The sequence below is a fragment of the Lactuca serriola genome, chromosome 1 (genome assembly GCF_051521515.1).
Source record: "Lactuca serriola cultivar US96UC23 chromosome 1, Lser_US96UC23_V15, whole genome shotgun sequence".
In the NCBI taxonomy this organism is placed as follows: Eukaryota; Viridiplantae; Streptophyta; class Magnoliopsida; order Asterales; family Asteraceae; genus Lactuca; species Lactuca serriola.
In genome coordinates, this window is record NC_136408.1 from 206320133 (window position 1) to 206335329 (window position 15197).

The window sequence follows — 15197 nt, forward strand, 5'->3', positions numbered from 1 at the left end:
CGGTTCATGGTTGATGGTTTTCGTATTTTTGGAACGGAGCCGATCAGTCACGTAGGTCCCACGCCCCGCGTACCAAAACAAAGGAGATTATGCGTCTGGTAAAACATAAAAGCAATAAACATGGATAGTATTTCGGGTGCGATCATACTAGTACTAATGCATCGAATCCGATCAGAACTCCGCAGTTAAGCGTGCTTGGGCGAGATTAGTTCAAGGATGGGTGACCCCCTGGGAAGTCCTCATGTTGCACCCTCTTTTTCGTTGTCCGTTTACATTTTTTTTTTTACATTTTACATGCGGTTTTTCGTTTTTTTTTCTTTTCTTTCTGGCTATTTATATGCTCGGGTGCCTTCCGGTTAATGGTTGATGGTTTTCGTATTTTTGGAACGGAGCCGATCGGTCACGTGGATCCCACGCCCCGCGTACAAAAACAAAGGAGATTATGCGTCTTGTAACACATAAAAGCAATAAACATGGATATTATTTTGGGTGTGATCATAACAGCACTAATGCACCGGATCCCATCAGAACTCCGCAGTTAAGGGTGCTTGGGCGAGAGTAGTACTAGGATTGGTGACCCCCTGGGAAATCCTCGTGTTGCACCCCCCTTTTTCGTTGTCCGTTTGCGTTTTCTTTTTACATTTTACGTGTGGTTTTTTGGTTTTTTTCCTTTCTTTCTTGCTATTTCTATGCTCGGGTGCCCTCCGGTTCATGGTTGATGGTTTTCGTATTTTTGGAACGGAGCCAATCGGTCACATGGGTCCCACGCCCCGCGTACCAAAACAAAGTAAGCTCTGCGTCTTGTAACACATAAAAGCAATAAACATGGATAGTATTTCGTGTGCTATCACACCAGCACTAATGCACCGAATCCCATCAGAACTCCGCAGTTAAGCGTGCTTGGGCGAGAGTAGTACAAGGATGGGTGACCCCCTGGGATGTGCTCGTGTTGCACCCTCTTTTTCGTTGTCCGTTTGCATTGTTTTTTACATTTTACGTGCGGTTTTTTGGTTTTTTATCCTTTCTTTCTTGCTATTTCTATGCTCGGGTGCCTTCCGGTTTATGGTTGATGGTTTTCGTATTTTTGGAACGGAGCCGATCGGTCACGTGGATCCCACGCCCCGCGTACCAAAACAAAGAAGGTTCTGCGTCTTGTAACACATAAAAGCAATAAACATGGATAGTATTTCGTGTGCGATCATACCAGCACTAATGCACCGAATCCCATCAGAACTCCGCAGTTAAGCGTACTTGGGCAAGATTAGTACAAGGATGGGTGACCCCCTTGGAAGTGCTCGTGTTGCACCCTCTTTTTCGTTGTCCGTTTGCATTTTTTTTTACATTATACGTGCTGTTTTTTTGTTTTTTTCTTTTCTTTCGGGCTATTTCTAAGCTCGGGTGCCTTCCAGTTTATGGTTGATGGTTTTCGTATTTTTGGAACGGAGCCGATTGGTCACGTGGATCCCACGCCCCGCGTACAAAAACAAAGGAGATTCTGCATCTTGTAACACATAAAAGCAATAAACATGGATATTATTTTGGGTGTGATCATAACAGCACTAATGCAACGGATCCCATCAAAACTCCGCAGTTAAGCGTGCTTGGGCGAGAGTAGTACTAGGATGGATGACCCCCTGGCAAGTCCTCGTGTTGCACCCCCCCCCTTTTTCGTTGTCCGTTTGCGTTTTTTTTTTACATTTTACGTGCGGTTTTTTGGTTTTTTTTCCTTTCTTTCTTGCTATTTCTATGCTCGGGTGCCCTCCGGTTCATGGTTGATGGTTTTCGTATTTTTGGAACGGAGCCGATCAGTCACGTAGGTCCCACGCCCCGCGTACCAAAATAAAGGAAGTTCTGCCGCCTCTGGTAACACATAAAAGCAATGAACATGAATAGTATTTCGGGAGCAATCATACCAGCACTAATGCACCGGATCCCATCTAACCTCCGCAGTTAAGCGTGCTTCGGCGAGAGTAGTACTAGGATTGGTGACCCCCTGGGAAGTCCTCGTGTTGCACCCCCCTTTTTAGTTTGTCCGTTTGCGTTTTTTTTTTACATTTTATGTGCGGTTTTTTTTTTCCTTTCTTTCTTGCTATTTCTATGCTCGGGTGCCCTCCGGTTCATGGTTCATGGTTTTCGTATTTTTGGAACTGAGCCGATCGGTCACATGGGTCCCACGCCCCGCGTACCAAAACAAAGAAGGTTATGCGTCTTGTAACACATAAAAGCAATAAACATGGTTAGTATTTCGTGTGCGATCATACCAGCACTAATGCACCGAATCCCATCAGAACTCCGCAGTTAAGCGTGCTTGGGCGAGAGTTGTACAAGGATGGGTGACCCCCTGGGAAGTGCTCGTGTTGCACCCTCTTTTTCGTTGTCCGTTTGCATTTTTTTTAACATTTTACGTGCGGTTTTTTGGTTTTTTTTTCCTTTCTTTCTGTCTATTTCTATGCTCGGGTGCCTTCCGGTTTATGGTTGATGGTTTTCGTATTTTTGGAACGAAGTCGATCGGTCACGTGGATCCCACGCCCCGCGTACAAAAACAAAGGAGTATATGCGTCTTGTAACACATAAAAGCAATAAACATGGATATTATTTTGGGTGTGATCATAACAGCACTAATGCACCGGATCCCATCAGAACTCCGCAGTTAAGTGTGCTTTGGCGAGAGTAGTACTTGGATTGGTGACCCCCTGGGAAGTCCTCGTTTTGCACCCTCCTTTTTCGTTGTCCGTTTGCGTTTTTTTACATTTTACGTGCGGTTTTTTGGTTTTTTTCCATTCTTTCTTGCTATTTGTATGCTCGGGTGCCCTCCGGTTCATGGTTGATCGTTTTCGTATTTTTGGAACGGAGCCGATCAGTCACGTAGGTCCCACGCCCCGCGTACCAAAACAAAGGAGATTATGCGTCTAGTAAAACTTAAAAGCAATAAACATGGATAGTATTTCGGGTGCGATCATACTAGTACTAATGCATCGAATCCGATCAGAACTCCGCAGTTTAGCGTGCTTGGGCGAGAGTAGTTCAAGGATGGGTGACCCCCTGGTAAGTCCTCATGTTGCACCCTCTTTTTCGTTGTCCGTTTGGATTTTTTTTTTTTTACATTTTACGTGCGGTTTTTCGTTTTTTTTCTTTTCTTTCTGGCTATTTCTATGCTCGGGTGCCTTCCGGTTTATGGTTGATGGTTTTCGTATTTTTGGAACGGAGCCGATCGGTCACGTGGATCCCACGCCCCGCGTACAAAAACAAAGGAGATTATGCGTCTTGTAACACATAAAAGCAATAAACATGGATATTATTTTGGGTGTGATCATAAGAGCACTAATGCACCGGATCCCATCAGAACTCCGCAGTTAAGGGTGCTTGGGCGAGAGTAGTACTAGGATTGGTGACCCCTGGGAAATCCTCGTGTTGCACCCCCCTTTTTCTTTGTCCGTTTGCGTTTTCTTTTTACATTTTACGTGTGGTTTTTTGGTTTTTTTCCTTTCTTTCTTGCTATTTCTATGCTCGGGTGCCCTCCGGTTCATGGTTGATGGTTTTCGTATTTTTGGAACGGAGCCAATCGGTCACATGGGTCCCACGCCCCGCGTACCAAAACAAAGTAGGCTCTGCGTCTTGTAACACATAAAAGCAATAAACATGGATAGTATTTCGTGTGCTATCACACCAGCACTAATGCACCGAATCCCATCAGAACTCCGCAGTTAAGCGTGCTTGGGCGAGAGTAGTACAAGGATGGGTGACCCCCTGGGATGTGCTCGTGTTGCACCCTCTTTTTCGTTGTCCGTTTGCATTGTTTTTTACATTTTACGTGCGGTTTTTTGGTTTTTTATCCTTTCTTTCTTGCTATTTCTATGCTCGGGTGCCTTCCGGTTTATGGTTGATGGTTTTCGTATTTTTGGAACGGAGCCGATCGGTCACGTGGATCCCACGCCCCGCGTACCAAAACAAAGAAGGTTCTGCGTCTTGTAACACATAAAAGCAATAAACATGGACAGTATTTCGTGTGCGATCATACCAGCACTAATGCACCGAATCCCATCAGAACTCCGCAGTTAAGCGTACTTGGGCAAGATTAGTACAAGGATGGGTGACCCCCTTGGAAGTGCTCGTGTTGCACCCTCTTTTTCGTTGTCCGTTTGCATTTTTTTTTTACATTATACGTGCTGTTTTTTTGTTTTTTTCTTTTCTTTCGGGCTATTTCTAAGCTCGGGTGCCTTCCAGTTTATGGTTGATGGTTTTCGTATTTTTGGAACGGAGCCGATCGGTCACGTGGATCCCACGCCCCGCGTACAAAAACAAAGGAGATTCTGCATCTTGTAACACATAAAAGCAATAAACATGGATATTATTTTGGGTGTGATCATAACAGCACTAATGCACCGGATCCCATCAAAACTCCGTAGTTAAGCGTGCTTGGGCGAGAGTAGTACTAGGATGGATGACCCCCTGGGAAGTCCTCGTGTTGCACCCCCCCCCCCTTTTTCGTTGTCCGTTTGCGTTTTTTTTTTACATTTTACGTGCGGTTTTTTGGTTTTTTTTTCCTTTCTTTCTTGCTATTTCTATGCTCGGGTGCCCTCCGGTTCATGGTTGATGGTTTTCGTATTTTTGGAACGGAGCCGATCAGTCACGTAGGTCCCACGCCCCGCGTACCAAAATAAAGGAAGTTCTGCCGCCTCTGGTAACACATAAAAGCAATGAACATGAATAGTATTTCGGGAGCAATCATACCAGCACTAATGCACCGGATCCCATCAAACCTCCGCAGTTAAGCGTGCTTGGGCGAGAGTAGTACTAGGATTGGTGACCCCCTGGGAAGTCCTCGTGTTGCACCCCCCTTTTTAGTTTGTCCGTTTGCGTTTTTTTTTTTACATTTTATGTGCGGTTTTTTTTTCCTTTCTTTCTTGCTATTTCTATGCTCGGGTGCCCTCCGGTTCATGGTTCATGGTTTTCGTATTTTTGGAACTGAGCCGATCGGTCACATGGGTCCCACGCCCCGCGTACCAAAACAAAGAAGGTTATGCGTCTTGTAACACATAAAAGCAATAAACATGGTTAGTATTTCGTGTGCGATCATACCAGCACTAATGCACCGAATCCCATCAGAACTCCGCAGTTAAGCGTGCTTGGGCGAGAGTTGTACAAGGATGGGTGACCCCCTGGGAAGTGCTCGTGTTGCACCCTCTTTTTCGTTGTCCGTTTGCATTTTTTTTAACATTTTACGTGCGGTTTTTTGGTTTTTTTTCCTTTCTTTCTGTCTATTTCTATGCTCGGGTGCCTTCCGGTTTATGGTTGATGGTTTTCGTATTTTTGGAACGGAGCCGATCGGTCACGTGGATCCTACGCCCCGCGTACAAAAACAAAGGAGTTTATGCGTCTTGTAACACATAAAAGCAATAAACATGGATATTATTTTGGGTGTGATCATAACAGCACTAATGCACCGGATCCCATCAGAACTCCGCATTTAAGTGTGCTTTGGCGAGAGTAGTACTTGGATTGGTGACCCCCTGGGAAGTCCTCGTTTTGCACCCTCCTTTTTCGTTGTCCGTTTGCGTTTTTTTACATTTTACGTGCGGTTTTTCGGTTTTTTTCCATTCTTTCTTGCTATTTGTATGCTCGGGTGCCCTCCGGTTCATGGTTGATGGTTTTCGTATTTTTGGAACGGAGCCGATCAGTCACGTAGGTCCCACGCCCCGCGTACCAAAACAAAGGAGATTATGCGTCTGGTAAAACATAAAAGCAATAAACATGGATAGTATTTCGGGTGCGATCATACTAGTACTAATGCATCGAATCCGATCAGAACTCCGCAGTTTAGCGTGCTTGGGCGAGAGTAGTTCAAGGATGGGTGACCCCCTGGTAAGTCCTCATGTTGCACCCTCTTTTTCGTTGTCCGTTTGCATTTTTTTTTTTACATTTTACGTGCGGTTTTTCGTTTTTTTTCTTTTCTTTCTGGCTATTTCTATGCTCGGGTGCCTTCCGGTTTATGGTTGATGGTTTTCGTATTTTTGGAACGGAGCCGATCGGTCACGTGGATCCCACGCCCCGCGTACAAAAACAAAGGAGATTATGCGTCTTGTAACACATAAAAGCAATAAACATGGATATTATTTTGGGTGTGATCATAACAGCACTAATGCACCGGATCCCATCAGAACTCCGCAGTTAAGGGTGCTTGGGCGAGAGTAGTACTAGGATTGGTGACCCCTGGGAAATCCTCGTGTTGCACCCCCCTTTTTCTTTGTCCGTTTGCGTTTTCTTTTTACATTTTACGTGTGGTTTTTTGGTTTTTTTCCTTTCTTTCTTGCTATTTCTATGCTCGGGTGCCCTCCGGTTCATGGTTGATGGTTTTCGTATTTTTGGAACGGAGCCAATCGGTCACATGGGTCCCACGCCCCGCGTACCAAAACAAAGTAGGCTCTGCGTCTTGTAACACATAAAAGCAATAAACATGGATAGTATTTCGTGTGCTATCACACCAGCACTAATGCACCGAATCCCATCAGAACTCCGCAGTTAAGCGTGCTTGGGCGAGAGTAGTACAAGGATGGGTGACCCCCTGGGATGTGCTCGTGTTGCACCCTCTTTTTCGTTGTCCGTTTGCATTGTTTTTTACATTTTACGTGCGGTTTTTTGGTTTTTTATCCTTTCTTTCTTGCTATTTCTATGCTCGGGTGCCTTCCGGTTTATGGTTGATGGTTTTCGTATTTTTGGAACGGAGCCGATCGGTCACGTGGATCCCACGCCCCGCGTACCAAAACAAAGAAGGTTCTGCGTCTTGTAACACATAAAAGCAATAAACATGGATAGTATTTCGTGTGCGATCATACCAGCACTAATGCACCGAATCCCATCAGAACTCCGCAGTTAAGCGTACTTGGGCAAGATTAGTACAAGGATGGGTGACCCCCTTGGAAGTGCTCGTGTTGCACCCTCTTTTTCGTTGTCCGTTTGCATTTTTTTTTTTACATTATACGTGCTGTTTTTTTGTTTTTTTCTTTTCTTTCGGGCTATTTCTAAGCTCGGGTGCCTTCCAGTTTATGGTTGATGGTTTTCGTATTTTTGGAACGGAGCCGATCGGTCACGTGGATCCCACGCCCCGCGTACAAAAACAAAGGAGATTCTGCATCTTGTAACACATAAAAGCAATAAACATGGATATTATTTTGGGTGTGATCATAACAGCACTAATGCACCGGATCCCATCAAAACTCCGTAGTTAAGCGTGCTTGGGCGAGAGTAGTACTAGGATGGATGACCCCCTGGGAAGTCCTCGTGTTGCACCCCCCCCCCCCCTTTTTCGTTGTCCGTTTGCGTTTTTTTTTTTACATTTTACGTGCGGTTTTTTGGTTTTTTTTTCCTTTCTTTCTTGCTATTTCTATGCTCGGGTGCCCTCCGGTTCATGGTTGATGGTTTTCGTATTTTTGGAACGGAGCCGATCAGTCACGTAGGTCCCACGCCCCGCGTACCAAAATAAAGGAAGTTCTGCCGCCTCTGGTAACACATAAAAGCAATGAACATGAATAGTATTTCGGGAGCAATCATACCAGCACTAATGCACCGGATCCCATCAAACCTCCGCAGTTAAGCGTGCTTGGGCGAGAGTAGTACTAGGATTGGTGACCCCCTGGGAAGTCCTCGTGTTGCACCCCCCTTTTTATTTTGTCCGTTTGCGTTTTTTTTTTTACATTTTATGTGCGGTTTTTTTTTTCCTTTCTTTCTTGCTATTTCTATGCTCGGGTGCCCTCCGGTTCATGGTTCATGGTTTTCGTATTTTTGGAACTGAGCCGATCGGTCACATGGGTCCCACGCCCCGCGTACCAAAACAAAGAAGGTTATGCGTCTTGTAACACATAAAAGCAATAAACATGGTTAGTATTTCGTGTGCGATCATACCAGCACTAATGCACCGAATCCCATCAGAACTCCGCAGTTAAGCGTGCTTGGGCGAGAGTTGTACAAGGATGGGTGACCCCCTGGGAAGTGCTCGTGTTGCACCCTCTTTTTCGTTGTCCGTTTGCATTTTTTTTAACATTTTACGTGCTGTTTTTTTGGTTTTTTTTCCTTTCTTTCTGTCTATTTCTATGCTCGGGTGCCTTCCGGTTTATGGTTGATGGTTTTCGTATTTTTGGAACGGAGCCGATCGGTCACGTGGATCCCACGCCCCGCGTACAAAAACAAAGGAGTTTATGCGTCTTGTAACACATAAAAGCAATAAACATGGATATTATTTTGGGTGTGATCATAACAGCACTAATGCACCGGATCCCATCAGAACTCCGCATTTAAGTGTGCTTTGGCGAGAGTAGTACTTGGATTGGTGACCCCCTGGGAAGTCCTCGTTTTGCACCCTCCTTTTTCGTTGTCCGTTTGCGTTTTTTTACATTTTACGTGCGGTTTTTCGGTTTTTTTCCATTCTTTCTTGCTATTTGTATGCTCGGGTGCCCTCCGGTTCATGGTTGATGGTTTTCGTATTTTTGGAACGGAGCCGATCAGTCACGTAGGTCCCACGCCCCGCGTACCAAAACAAAGGAGATTATGCGTCTGGTAAAACATAAAAGCAATAAACATGGATAGTATTTCGGGTGCGATCATACTAGTACTAATGCATCGAATCCGATCAGAACTCCGCAGTTAAGCGTGCTTGGGCGAGAGTAGTTCAAGGATGGGTGACCCCCTGGGAAGTCCTCATGTTGCACCCTCTTTTTCGTTGTCCGTTTGCATTTTTTTTTTACATTTTACGTGCGGTTTTTCGTTTTTTTTTCTTTTCTTTCTGGCTATTTCTATGCTCGGGTGCCTTCCGGTTTATGGTTGATGGTTTTCGTATTTTTGGAACGGAGCCGATCGGTCACATGGGTCCCACGCCCCGCGTACCAAAACAAACTAGGCTCTGCGTCTTGTAACACATAAAAGCAATAAACATGGATAGTATTTCGTGTGCTATCATACCAGCACTAATGCACCGAATCTCATCAGAACTCCGCAGTTAAGCGTGCTTGGGCGAGAGTAGTACAAGGATGGGTGACCCCTGGGATGTGTTCGTGTTGCACCCTCTTTTTCGTTGTCCGTTTGCATTTTTTTTACATTTTACGTGCGGTTTTTTGGTTTTTTATCCTTTCTTTCTTGCTATTTCTATGCTTGGGTGCCTTCCGGTTTATGGTTGATGCTATTCGTATTTTTGGAACGGAGCCGATCGGTCACCTGGATCCCACGCCCCGCGTACAAAAAACAAAGAAGGTTATGCGTCTTGTAACACATAAAAGCAATAAACATGGTTAGTATTTCGTGTGCGATCATACCAGCACTAATGCACCGAATCCCATCAGAACTCCGCAGTTAAGCGTGCTTGGGCGAGAGTTGTACAAGGATGGGTGACCCCCTGGGAAGTGCTCGTGTTGCACCCTCTTTTTCGTTGTGCGTTTGCATTTTTTTTAAAATTTTACGTGCGGTTATTTGGTTTTTTTTCCTTTCTTTCTGTCTATTTCTATGCTCGGGTGCCTTCCGGTTTATGGTTGATGGTTTTCGTATTTTTGGAACGGAGCCGATCGGTCACGTGGATCCCACGCCCCGCGTACAAAAACAAAGGAGTTTATGCGTCTTGTAACACATAAAAGCAATAAACATGCATATTATTTTGGGTGTGATCATAACAGCACTAATGCACCGGATCCCATCAGAACTCCGCAGTTAAGTGTGCTTTGGCGAGAGTAGTACTTGGATTGGTGACCCCCTGGGAAGTCCTCGTTTTGCACCCTCCTTTTTCGTTGTCCGTTTGCGTTTTTTTACATTTTACGTGCGGTTTTTTGGTTTTTTTTCCATTCTTTCTTGCTATTTGTATGCTCGGGTGCCCTCCGGTTCATGGTTGATGGTTTTCGTATTTTTGGAACGGAGCCGATCAGTCACGTAGGTCCCACGCCCCGCGTACCAAAACAAAGGAGATTATGCGTCTGGTAAAACATAAAAGCAATAAACATGGATAGTATTTCGGGTTCGATCATACTAGTACTAATGCATCGAATCCGATCAGAACTCCGCAGTTAAGCGTGCTTGGGCGAGAGTAGTTCAAGGATGGGTGACCCCCTGGGAAGTCCCCATGTTGCACCCTCTTTTTCGTTGTCCGTTTGCATTTTTTTTTTTTACATTTTACGTGCGGTTTTTCGTTTTTCTTTTCTTTTCTTTCTGGCTATTTCTATGCTCGGGTGCCTTCCGGTTTATGGTTGATGGTTTTCGTATTTTTGGAACGGAGCCGATCGGTCACGTGGATCCCACGCCCCGCGTACAAAAACAAAGGAGATTATGCGTCTTGTAACACATAAAAGCAATAAACATGGATATTATTTTGGGTGTGATCATAACAACACTAATGCACCGGATCCCATCAGAACTCCGCAGTTAAGCGTGCTTGGGCGAGAGTAGTACTAGGATTGGTGACCCCCTGGGAAATCCTCGTGTTGCACCCCCCTTTTTCGTTGTCCGTTTGCGTTTTCATTTTACATTTTACGTGCGGTATTTTTGTTTTTTTCCTTTCTTTCTCGCTATTTCTATGCTCGGGTGCCCTCCGGTTCATGGTTGATGGTTTTCGTATTTTTGGAACGGAGCCGATCGGTCACATGGGTCCCACGCCCCGCGTACCAAAACAAACTAGGCTCTGCGTATTGTAACACATAAAAGCAATAAACATGGATAGTATTTCGTGTGCTATCATACCAGCACTAATGCACCGAATCTCATCAGAACTCCGCAGTTAAGCGTGCTTGGGCGAGAGTAGTACAAGGATGGGTGACCCCCTGGGATGTGTTCGTGTTGCACCCTCTTTTTCGTTGTCCGTTTGCATTTTTTTTACATTTTACGTCCGGTTTTTTGGTTTTTTATCCTTTCTTTCTTGCTATTTCTATGCTCGGGTGCCTTCCGGTTTATGGTTGATGCTATTCGTATTTTTGGAACGGAGCCGATCGGTCACCTGGATCCCACGCCCCGCGTACCAAAACAAAGAAGGTTCTGCGTCTTGTAACACATAAAAGCAATAAACATGGATAGTATTTCGTGTGCGATCATACCAGCACTAATGCACCGAATCCCATCAGAACTCCGCAGTTAAGCGTGCTTGGGCAGGATTAGTACAAGGATGCGTGACCCCCTTGGAAGTGCTCGTGTTGCACCCTCTTTTTCGTTGTCCGTTTGCATTTTTTTTTACATTATACGTGCTGTTTTTTGGTTTTTTTCTTTTCTTTCGGGCTATTTCTAAGCTCGGGTGCCTTCCGGTTTATGGTTGATGGTTTTCGTATTTTTGGAACGGAGCCGATCGGTCACGTGGATCCCACGCCCCGCGTACAAAAACAAAGGAGATTCTGCATCTTGTAACACATAAAAGCAATAAACATGGATATTATTTTGGGTGTGATCATAACAGCACTAATGCACCTGATCCCATCAAAACTCCGCAGTTAAGCGTGCTTGGGCGAGAGTAGTACTAGGATGGATGACCCCCTGGGAAGTCCTCGTGTTGCACCCCCCCCCCCTTTTTCGTTGTCCGTTTGCGTTTTTTTTTTTACATTTTACGTGCGGTTTTTTGGTTTTTTTTTCCTTTCTTTCTTGCTATTTCTATGCTCGGGTGCCCTCCGGTTCATGGTTGATGGTTTTCGTATTTTTGGAACGGAGCCGATCAGTCACGTAGGTCCCACGCCCCGCGTACCAAAATAAAGGAAGTTCTGCCGCCTCTGGTAACACATAAAAGCAATGAACATGAATAGTATTTCGGGAGCAATCATACCAGCACTAATGCACCGGATCCCATCAAACCTCCGCAGTTAAGCGTGCTTGGGCGAGAGTAGTACTAGGATTGGTGACCCCCTAGGAAGTCCTCGTGTTGCACCCCCCTTTTTAGTTTGTCCGTTTGCGTTTTTTTTTTTACATTTTATGTGCGGTGTTTTTTTTCCTTTCTTTCTTGCTATTTCTATGCTCGGGTGCCCTCCGGTTCATGGTTCATGGTTTTCGTATTTTTGGAACTGAGCCGATCGGTCACATGGGTCCCACGCCCCGCGTACCAAAACAAAGAAGGTTATGCGTCTTGTAACACATAAAAGCAATAAACATGGTTAGTATTTTGTGTGCGATCATACCAGCACTAATGCACCGAATCCCATCAGAACTCCGCAGTTAAGCGTGCTTGGGCGAGAGTTGTACAAGGATGGGTGACCCCCTGGGAAGTGCTCGTGTTGCACCCTCTTTTTCGTTGTCCGTTTGCATTTTTTTTAACATTTTACGTGCGGTTTTTTGGTTTTTTTTTCCTTTCTTTCTGTCTATTTCTATGCTCGGGTGCCTTCTGGTTTATGGTTGATGGTTTTCGTATTTTTGGAACGGAGCCGATCGGTCACGTGGATCCCACGCCCCGCGTACAAAAACAAAGGAGTTTATGCGTCTTGTAACACATAAAAGCAATAAACATGGATATTATTTTGGGTGTGATCATAACAGCACTAATGCAACGGATCCCATCAGAACTCCGCAGTGAAGTGTGTTTTGGCGAGAGTAGTACTTGGATTGGTGACCCCCTGGGAAGTCCTCGTTTTGCACCCTCCTTTTTCGTTGTCCGTTTGCGTTTTTTTACATTTTACGTGCGGTTTTTTGGTTTTTTTCCATTCTTTCTTGCTATTTGTATGCTCGGGTGCCCTCCGGTTCATGGTTGATGGTTTTCGTATTTTTGGAACGGAGCCGATCAGTCACGTAGGTCCCACGCCCCGCGTACCAAAACAAAGGAGATTATGCGTCTGGTAAAACATAAAAGCAATAAACATGGATAGTATTTCGGGTGCGATCATACTAGTACTAATGCATCGAATCCGATCAGAACTCCGCAGTTAAGCGTGCTTGGGCAAGAGTAGTTCAAGGATGGGTGACCCCCTGGGAAGTCCTCATGTTGCACCCTCTTTTTCGTTGTCCGTTTGCATTTTTTTTTACATTTTACGTGCGGTTTTTCGTTTTTTTTTTCTTTTCTTTCTGGCTATTTCTATGCTCGGGTGCCTTCCGGTTTATGGTTGATGGTTTTCGTATTTTTGGAACGGAGCCGATCGGTCACATGGATCCCACGCCCCGCGTACAAAAACAAAGGAGATTATGCGTCTTGTAACACATAAAAGCAATAAACATGGATATTATTTTGGGTGTGATCATAACAGCACTAATGCACCTGATCCCATCAAAACTCCGCAGTTAAGCGTGCTTGGGCGAGAGTAGTACTAGGATGGATGACCCCTTGGGAAGTCCTCGTGTTGCACCCCCCCCCCCCCTTTTTCGTTGTCCGTTTGCGTTTTTTTTTTTACATTTTACGTGCGGTTTTTTGGTTTTTTTTTCCTTTCTTTCTTGCTATTTCTATGCTCGGGTGCCCTCCGGTTCATGGTTGATGGTTTTCGTATTTTTGGAACGGAGCCGATCAGTCACGTAGGTCCCACGCCCCGCGTACCAAAATAAAGGAAGTTCTGCCGCCTCTGGTAACACATAAAAGCAATGAACATGAATAGTATTTCGGGAGCAATCATACCAGCACTAATGCACCGGATCCCATCAAACCTTCGCAGTTAAGCGTGCTTGGGCGAGAGTAGTACTAGGATTGGTGACCCCCTGGGAAGTCCTCGTGTTGCACCCCCCTTTTTAGTTTGTCCGTTTGCGTTTTTTTTTTACATTTTATGTGCGGTGTTTTTTTTCCTTTCTTTCTTGCTATTTCTATGCTCGGGTGCCCTCCGGTTCATGGTTCATGGTTTTCGTATTTTTGGAACTGAGCCGATCGGTCACATGGGTCCCACGCCCCGCGTACCAAAACAAAGAAGGTTATGCGTCTTGTAACACATAAAAGCAATAAACATGGTTAGTATTTTGTGTGCGATCATACCAGCACTAATGCACCGAATCCCATCAGAACTCCGCAGTTAAGCGTGCTTGGGCGAGAGTTGTACAAGGATGGGTGACCCCCTGGGAAGTGCTCGTGTTGCACCCTCTTTTTCGTTGTCCGTTTGCATTTTTTTTAACATTTTACGTGCGGTTTTTTGGTTTTTTTTTTCCTTTCTTTCTGTCTATTTCTATGCTCGGGTGCCTTCTGGTTTATGGTTGATGGTTTTCGTATTTTTGGAACGGAGCCGATCGGTCACGTGGATCCCACGCCCCGCGTACAAAAACAAAGGAGTTTATGCGTCTTGTAACACATAAAAGCAATAAACATGGATATTATTTTGGGTGTGATCATAACAGCACTAATGCACCGGATCCCATCAGAACTCCGCAGTGAAGTGTGTTTTGGCGAGAGTAGTACTTGGATTGGTGACCCCCTGGGAAGTCCTCGTTTTGCACCCTCCTTTTTCGTTGTCCGTTTGCGTTTTTTTACATTTTACGTGCGGTTTTTTGGTTTTTTTCCATTCTTTCTTGCTATTTGTATGCTCGGGTGCCCTCCGGTTCATGGTTGATGGTTTCGTATTTTTGGAACGGAGCCGATCAGTCACGTAGGTCCCACGCCCCGCGTACCAAAACAAAGGAGATTATGCGTCTGGTAAAACATAAAAGCAATAAACATGGATAGTATTTCGGGTGCGATCATACTAGTACTAATGCATCGAATCCGATCAGAACTCCGCAGTTAAGCGTGCTTGGGCAAGAGTAGTTCAAGGATGGGTGACCCCCTGGGAAGTCCTCATGTTGCACCCTTTTTTTCGTTGTCCGTTTGCATTTTTTTTTTACATTTTACGTGCGGTTTTTCGTTTTTTTTTTCTTTTCTTTCTGGCTATTTCTATGCTCGGGTGCCTTCCGGTTTATGGTTGATGGTTTTCGTATTTTTGGAACGGAGCCGATCGGTCACATGGGTCCCACGCCCCGCGTACCAAAACAAACTAGCCTCTGCGTCTTGTAACACATAAAAGCAATAAACATGGATAGTATTTCGTGTGCTATCATACCAGCACTAATGCACCGAATCTCATCAGAACTCCGCAGTTAAGCGTGCTTGGGCGAGAGTAGTACAAGGATGGGTGACCCCTGGGATGTGTTCGTGTTGCACCCTCTTTTTCGTTGTCCGTTTGCATTTTTTTTACATTTTACGTGCGGTTTTTTGGTTTTTTATCCTTTCTTTCTTGCTATTTCTATGCTTGGGTGCCTTCCGGTTTATGGTTGATGCTATTCGTATTTTTGGAACGGAGCCGATCGGTCACCTG

At 45.1% G+C, this 15197-nt stretch overlaps 29 non-coding genes and 14 pseudogenes across 29 annotated transcripts; all 43 read left to right on the forward strand.

Annotated features, from left to right (window-relative positions):
• The first annotated feature begins 134 nt into the window (after positions 1-134).
• On the forward strand, positions 135-253 carry LOC145080218 (5S ribosomal RNA; annotated as a pseudogene).
• A 234-nt stretch (positions 254-487) lies between these two features.
• Positions 488-606, forward strand: LOC145073953 (5S ribosomal RNA). Its single transcript, XR_013691617.1, has one exon. It is a non-coding gene; the product is annotated as a 5S ribosomal RNA (ribosomal RNA).
• Positions 607-839: 233 nt separating this feature from the next.
• LOC145079269 (5S ribosomal RNA) lies at positions 840-958 on the forward strand. Its single transcript, XR_013694788.1, has one exon. It is a non-coding gene; the product is annotated as a 5S ribosomal RNA (ribosomal RNA).
• Positions 959-1190: 232 nt separating this feature from the next.
• Positions 1191-1309, forward strand: LOC145079250 (5S ribosomal RNA). The gene has a single exon (XR_013694768.1). It is a non-coding gene; the product is annotated as a 5S ribosomal RNA (ribosomal RNA).
• Positions 1310-1540: 231 nt separating this feature from the next.
• On the forward strand, positions 1541-1659 carry LOC145079339 (5S ribosomal RNA). Its single transcript, XR_013694859.1, has one exon. It is a non-coding gene; the product is annotated as a 5S ribosomal RNA (ribosomal RNA).
• Positions 1660-1899: 240 nt separating this feature from the next.
• LOC145079027 (5S ribosomal RNA) lies at positions 1900-2018 on the forward strand. Its single transcript, XR_013694555.1, has one exon. It is a non-coding gene; the product is annotated as a 5S ribosomal RNA (ribosomal RNA).
• A 229-nt stretch (positions 2019-2247) lies between these two features.
• Positions 2248-2366, forward strand: LOC145075006 (5S ribosomal RNA). The gene has a single exon (XR_013692244.1). It is a non-coding gene; the product is annotated as a 5S ribosomal RNA (ribosomal RNA).
• A 233-nt stretch (positions 2367-2599) lies between these two features.
• LOC145079160 (5S ribosomal RNA) lies at positions 2600-2718 on the forward strand. Its single transcript, XR_013694682.1, has one exon. It is a non-coding gene; the product is annotated as a 5S ribosomal RNA (ribosomal RNA).
• Positions 2719-2948: 230 nt separating this feature from the next.
• Positions 2949-3067, forward strand: LOC145080493 (5S ribosomal RNA; annotated as a pseudogene).
• A 235-nt stretch (positions 3068-3302) lies between these two features.
• LOC145079034 (5S ribosomal RNA) lies at positions 3303-3420 on the forward strand. Its single transcript, XR_013694562.1, has one exon. It is a non-coding gene; the product is annotated as a 5S ribosomal RNA (ribosomal RNA).
• A 233-nt stretch (positions 3421-3653) lies between these two features.
• Positions 3654-3772, forward strand: LOC145079270 (5S ribosomal RNA). The gene has a single exon (XR_013694789.1). It is a non-coding gene; the product is annotated as a 5S ribosomal RNA (ribosomal RNA).
• Positions 3773-4004: 232 nt separating this feature from the next.
• LOC145079251 (5S ribosomal RNA) lies at positions 4005-4123 on the forward strand. The gene has a single exon (XR_013694769.1). It is a non-coding gene; the product is annotated as a 5S ribosomal RNA (ribosomal RNA).
• Positions 4124-4355: 232 nt separating this feature from the next.
• On the forward strand, positions 4356-4474 carry LOC145074468 (5S ribosomal RNA). Its single transcript, XR_013691863.1, has one exon. It is a non-coding gene; the product is annotated as a 5S ribosomal RNA (ribosomal RNA).
• A 243-nt stretch (positions 4475-4717) lies between these two features.
• Positions 4718-4836, forward strand: LOC145075639 (5S ribosomal RNA). The gene has a single exon (XR_013692479.1). It is a non-coding gene; the product is annotated as a 5S ribosomal RNA (ribosomal RNA).
• Positions 4837-5065: 229 nt separating this feature from the next.
• LOC145075021 (5S ribosomal RNA) lies at positions 5066-5184 on the forward strand. The gene has a single exon (XR_013692258.1). It is a non-coding gene; the product is annotated as a 5S ribosomal RNA (ribosomal RNA).
• Positions 5185-5416: 232 nt separating this feature from the next.
• On the forward strand, positions 5417-5535 carry LOC145079907 (5S ribosomal RNA; annotated as a pseudogene).
• Positions 5536-5765: 230 nt separating this feature from the next.
• LOC145080494 (5S ribosomal RNA) lies at positions 5766-5884 on the forward strand (annotated as a pseudogene).
• A 233-nt stretch (positions 5885-6117) lies between these two features.
• LOC145076899 (5S ribosomal RNA) lies at positions 6118-6235 on the forward strand. The gene has a single exon (XR_013692852.1). It is a non-coding gene; the product is annotated as a 5S ribosomal RNA (ribosomal RNA).
• Positions 6236-6468: 233 nt separating this feature from the next.
• Positions 6469-6587, forward strand: LOC145079271 (5S ribosomal RNA). Its single transcript, XR_013694790.1, has one exon. It is a non-coding gene; the product is annotated as a 5S ribosomal RNA (ribosomal RNA).
• A 232-nt stretch (positions 6588-6819) lies between these two features.
• LOC145079252 (5S ribosomal RNA) lies at positions 6820-6938 on the forward strand. Its single transcript, XR_013694770.1, has one exon. It is a non-coding gene; the product is annotated as a 5S ribosomal RNA (ribosomal RNA).
• A 233-nt stretch (positions 6939-7171) lies between these two features.
• Positions 7172-7290, forward strand: LOC145074476 (5S ribosomal RNA). The gene has a single exon (XR_013691865.1). It is a non-coding gene; the product is annotated as a 5S ribosomal RNA (ribosomal RNA).
• A 246-nt stretch (positions 7291-7536) lies between these two features.
• On the forward strand, positions 7537-7655 carry LOC145075643 (5S ribosomal RNA). The gene has a single exon (XR_013692480.1). It is a non-coding gene; the product is annotated as a 5S ribosomal RNA (ribosomal RNA).
• Positions 7656-7885: 230 nt separating this feature from the next.
• On the forward strand, positions 7886-8004 carry LOC145075029 (5S ribosomal RNA). Its single transcript, XR_013692261.1, has one exon. It is a non-coding gene; the product is annotated as a 5S ribosomal RNA (ribosomal RNA).
• Positions 8005-8237: 233 nt separating this feature from the next.
• On the forward strand, positions 8238-8356 carry LOC145079909 (5S ribosomal RNA; annotated as a pseudogene).
• A 230-nt stretch (positions 8357-8586) lies between these two features.
• On the forward strand, positions 8587-8705 carry LOC145080134 (5S ribosomal RNA; annotated as a pseudogene).
• Positions 8706-8938: 233 nt separating this feature from the next.
• LOC145080156 (5S ribosomal RNA) lies at positions 8939-9056 on the forward strand (annotated as a pseudogene).
• A 232-nt stretch (positions 9057-9288) lies between these two features.
• LOC145075037 (5S ribosomal RNA) lies at positions 9289-9407 on the forward strand. Its single transcript, XR_013692265.1, has one exon. It is a non-coding gene; the product is annotated as a 5S ribosomal RNA (ribosomal RNA).
• Positions 9408-9639: 232 nt separating this feature from the next.
• Positions 9640-9758, forward strand: LOC145079161 (5S ribosomal RNA). Its single transcript, XR_013694683.1, has one exon. It is a non-coding gene; the product is annotated as a 5S ribosomal RNA (ribosomal RNA).
• Positions 9759-9989: 231 nt separating this feature from the next.
• Positions 9990-10108, forward strand: LOC145080454 (5S ribosomal RNA; annotated as a pseudogene).
• Positions 10109-10344: 236 nt separating this feature from the next.
• LOC145077387 (5S ribosomal RNA) lies at positions 10345-10463 on the forward strand. Its single transcript, XR_013693141.1, has one exon. It is a non-coding gene; the product is annotated as a 5S ribosomal RNA (ribosomal RNA).
• A 233-nt stretch (positions 10464-10696) lies between these two features.
• LOC145079481 (5S ribosomal RNA) lies at positions 10697-10815 on the forward strand. Its single transcript, XR_013694992.1, has one exon. It is a non-coding gene; the product is annotated as a 5S ribosomal RNA (ribosomal RNA).
• A 231-nt stretch (positions 10816-11046) lies between these two features.
• LOC145079557 (5S ribosomal RNA) lies at positions 11047-11165 on the forward strand (annotated as a pseudogene).
• Positions 11166-11396: 231 nt separating this feature from the next.
• Positions 11397-11515, forward strand: LOC145078635 (5S ribosomal RNA). Its single transcript, XR_013694173.1, has one exon. It is a non-coding gene; the product is annotated as a 5S ribosomal RNA (ribosomal RNA).
• A 244-nt stretch (positions 11516-11759) lies between these two features.
• LOC145077719 (5S ribosomal RNA) lies at positions 11760-11878 on the forward strand. Its single transcript, XR_013693354.1, has one exon. It is a non-coding gene; the product is annotated as a 5S ribosomal RNA (ribosomal RNA).
• A 230-nt stretch (positions 11879-12108) lies between these two features.
• LOC145075044 (5S ribosomal RNA) lies at positions 12109-12227 on the forward strand. Its single transcript, XR_013692272.1, has one exon. It is a non-coding gene; the product is annotated as a 5S ribosomal RNA (ribosomal RNA).
• A 233-nt stretch (positions 12228-12460) lies between these two features.
• On the forward strand, positions 12461-12579 carry LOC145080256 (5S ribosomal RNA; annotated as a pseudogene).
• Positions 12580-12809: 230 nt separating this feature from the next.
• On the forward strand, positions 12810-12928 carry LOC145080361 (5S ribosomal RNA; annotated as a pseudogene).
• Positions 12929-13161: 233 nt separating this feature from the next.
• LOC145078732 (5S ribosomal RNA) lies at positions 13162-13280 on the forward strand. The gene has a single exon (XR_013694266.1). It is a non-coding gene; the product is annotated as a 5S ribosomal RNA (ribosomal RNA).
• A 246-nt stretch (positions 13281-13526) lies between these two features.
• LOC145078620 (5S ribosomal RNA) lies at positions 13527-13645 on the forward strand. The gene has a single exon (XR_013694159.1). It is a non-coding gene; the product is annotated as a 5S ribosomal RNA (ribosomal RNA).
• A 229-nt stretch (positions 13646-13874) lies between these two features.
• On the forward strand, positions 13875-13993 carry LOC145075048 (5S ribosomal RNA). Its single transcript, XR_013692274.1, has one exon. It is a non-coding gene; the product is annotated as a 5S ribosomal RNA (ribosomal RNA).
• Positions 13994-14227: 234 nt separating this feature from the next.
• On the forward strand, positions 14228-14346 carry LOC145079637 (5S ribosomal RNA; annotated as a pseudogene).
• A 229-nt stretch (positions 14347-14575) lies between these two features.
• LOC145080362 (5S ribosomal RNA) lies at positions 14576-14694 on the forward strand (annotated as a pseudogene).
• Positions 14695-14928: 234 nt separating this feature from the next.
• On the forward strand, positions 14929-15046 carry LOC145080157 (5S ribosomal RNA; annotated as a pseudogene).
• The last annotated feature ends 151 nt before the right edge of the window (positions 15047-15197 follow it).